This window comes from Lathyrus oleraceus, chromosome 6 (genome assembly GCF_024323335.1).
Source record: "Lathyrus oleraceus cultivar Zhongwan6 chromosome 6, CAAS_Psat_ZW6_1.0, whole genome shotgun sequence".
NCBI classification, from domain to species: domain Eukaryota; kingdom Viridiplantae; phylum Streptophyta; class Magnoliopsida; order Fabales; family Fabaceae; genus Lathyrus; species Lathyrus oleraceus.
This window is the reverse complement of record NC_066584.1, coordinates 381,432,755-381,436,442: the sequence shown is the minus strand read 5'-3', so window position 1 is coordinate 381,436,442 and position 3,688 is coordinate 381,432,755. Positions and strand designations below refer to the sequence as shown.

Sequence of the window (3,688 nt, the reverse complement as noted above, 5' to 3'; positions counted from 1 at the left end):
GTTGTTGCTTCTTGTAGTTGTACTTTATTAACCGGTGGGAATGTAGTTTGCTTTGTGTATTTGGTATTTGTTTTGTTCCTGCTCTTTTGTTTTTGTTCCTGAGTTTTTGTATTCCTTGTGTCTCTAATCTGGGAATTTTTCACTATAAAGAGGGAGTAAATTTGAAGTATATGAACACGATTTAACATAACGACACGAGTTTGAGTGAGGGTGTGAATCCTTGCTAGTAATGACACGAGTATTCACCTAATTAAAAAAAATAAAATGGAGAATGTAGAGTAAGAAACATTAATTGAAACATGATCGAAAAACACATACATAGAGGTCACATTAGATGCTAGTAAGCAAAGTCTTATTTAGAACTAGTAGGAAACTAGTAAGCATTATTCATACTTGTGAGACGATATTGCCAGTAGTTGCTTCCAAGTTTGATGTGAAGGACCATGAATGGATGTTGTGTGATACGGCAATTGTTGAAGTAGCAGAAAAACCAACGCTAACGTCCTTGGGGAGCACAGCTTTCAAATCAACTTTTTGTGAAATGGTAGAAATTTGACCATTCTCATAAGTGATAACAGCAGTTAAGGTGTTAGAAGGAGAGTCATATATTATAGTTACTTTAGTCAATGAACCACTCACAAAGTTATATTTGACGGTCTTGGTAGAAATTGAAGAGTTGATGTCGATTCCAATATGTCTCATATAGGGATCGAAAGAATTGGGATAAAGGTCAAACTCTAGACCAACGAATCGATTGATTGAAGTTTTACTATCAACTACTCCCAGATATTGACTTTGTGAGTTGTTGGGAATCTCAGTGTCCGGTGGTGCAATGAAAAATACGAGTCCATCAGTTGGAACACGGGTTCAGTATGACGAAAGAAAAGGAAGTGACAAAACTGGCAACATTGCCGGTAGCACTGTCCCAAAGAGGCACGGGTGTTGAATATAAGGCACGACCTGTACTTGGGAAAGTTGTAGTTGGAGGAATTTGTGTACTGTTGGTCAGTGCCAAGACACCATTGGCTAAAATCTTGGCATTCCCTTGGAGGGTGATAGCAGTGTTACCAGGAGTGATCTTGGGGAAATTGAAGGAAAGTGCTTCGATATTTGTGGCTAGCAAAACAAACATGACTGACACAAGGGAGAGTAGTTCTTTAGTGCGATATAAAGCCATTCTAACTATTCTGAGATTTTGATACCAAAGTTATCAATGAGGATATACTTGGTTATCACACATATTTATATAGGCACTTGGGTGTACTTTTACCATCACATACCATTAATATTATTTTACAACAACTTTTAAATATTATATGCACCAAAGTTTACTTTTCCTGGAACACTTGTATGAATTTGAAAGACTCATCCATATTAATCAATAAAAGTTAATTAGATGAAAATTAATTAATTAATATTAATTAATAATTATAATGTGTCACCCATCAAAACCTAATTTTAATCTGGTTTTGACTAAGTAACTCCCTCCCATTATTTTTTCTCCATTCATTTGAATCCTTTACCTATAAATAAGATTTCTCATTTCTGTTACAAATGGTTTTAGATTTCTCAATTTTTGGAATTTCTCTTCTCCCTTTTTATTCTCTTCATCTCAAATTATCTCTATTCTTCTTTATTTTTCGAGTGGTTTATTATGCCATCAAAGACTGGATTTTTTCAGATACTATGAGTGGTTTAAACCCCATATGAAGATGTATTTATTTGAACGATTTATGTCAATAGATTTCCAATTGCCATTGATGAGTGAAGCTTGGACAGTTGCAAATTTCTTCAAGTTTTCTCCAAATTTTTCTGCAACAGATCTTCTATACAACCTGCAAATGATGAATCATACAAGAAGAAACCGAAAAAGTGATGGATTCTTGATGAATTTGATGAAAAGTGTTTATGTGAAAATGGAGAAAAGTGAGAGAATTTGGGAGATTTTTGGATTTGATCTGAATTGTGATTAGTGATTAGTGAAAACAGTTACAATTAGCAATATATACCAATGCCTTAATCAAAAATTAATCCAAATTAGCAAAATGGAAGGATTAGTGTAATATGCATTTTTCAAGCTTTGGCCAAAATGCCCTTTCATAATGCAGCTGATTTTTTCTGTCCAACCTTGGTTCAAACAAACTCTAAATGGCGTATATGATGTGTTGAAAAAAGTCCCATGTCAAAATTCCATGTAATTTGAAAGTTGGACCATTTTGCCCTTGGTTTTTAATTGTTGCACTTGAAAATTGACCTTTTTATGTGAAGACTTTTGGCAAAATGTGATGATGGATTATGAAAATACACATCAAATGTGGTTTGCTCAAAGAAAAACCATTCAATTTGGCCATTCCATGTGAAAGTTATGGCACTTTGATTTTGGGCATTTCTGAAAAATGAATGGATCATATCTTGCCAACCACACATGGGAATTTCAAGTTCTTGGACTTTTTGGAATGGTGAGATCAAGATCTTCAACTTTCATGTTGGACAAAATTCCATTTGAAGCTTGTATGATGAAGTAATTTTGAGGAGAAAAACTTTCCATTTTGGGCAGCTGAAATTACAGGTCACATGCTATTTTTGGAAACTTCTTGTCTGACCTCCAAATCTTCAACCTTGGTCTTTGATATGTCAAATGAGACTTATATGGACATGAATGAGGCTCTTCAAACCATCTCACACCTTCCAATCCATAAAATCAGGCACAGTTGACCACAGTTGACTTTCTGGGGTTTCTGAAGAAATTCAGCTTGACTGGTGACTTCTGAGCATCCAATCTTTGGCCAAACCACTTCACAATGATCCTTAGACCATATGAACTTGATAAATCAACCCTAAGGCTTTGTCTCAATGAAAATGGCACATGCTTGCTTGTTTGACCTGATCTCCTGACCAGTTTGACCTAATTTGTCAGCTGAACTTGCACTTGGGCAAATGGCTATGCAATGCTATGCAATGGACTATGTTATGTTAATGACCTAATATGAAAATGAATGTACAATAGGTAGGGTGCAAATTTGAGGTGCTACAATACCCACATATAATATATGTCTAGAATACATATTATACATAGTGTAAAACTGGTACTGAAATACATAAGCTCTTAGCAACACAGTGTACATATACATACATGCCCAAAAGAAACATAACATGGCGCAAAATGTACACAAAAGTGCCCAAAATAAAACTACTAGGAGCTAGATCATTAAACAATGATCCCAAAATATCTACACAGCGGAAAAGTCATCCAATCATCAGGTAAGCAAGACATCACTCTATCTTGCCCTTACCCTTCATCTGCTCAGAACCACCTGAAAAATAATCAACAACATGGGGTGAGATAATAATCTTAGTGGGTTCCCTATCTTATGGGTCCACTCGGCTCTACAGGGTTTTCTAATTAATAATCAACTCAAGTCAACAAGGGAACGAAGACTTAAGCGAGGGGAAACTAACTCGCAGTGTATGGCAACATGCACCTGAGTTCTCACAACTCAACCACGATCATTATTCAGATCACGAAACATCAATTCCCGAATGGACTTACGTCTAAGCCAGGCTCGGTTCTTGCATGCTAGTATGATTCGACTTTCGCGGTTGATATCGGGTCCTCTATGAGGCTTAATCCCTAGTTTAAGCGACCATCTCCCATATGGGAATGTAACCCACTTAGGGTCTCTTTCAC

The 3,688-nt window shown here is 36.1% G+C and overlaps 1 pseudogene; it reads right to left on the bottom strand.

The window, feature by feature from the left end:
• Nucleotides 1-274: 274 nt before the first annotated feature.
• LOC127098228 (non-seed lectin-like) lies at nt 275-1,220 on the bottom strand (annotated as a pseudogene).
• Between the last annotated feature and the right edge of the window lie 2,468 nt (nt 1,221-3,688).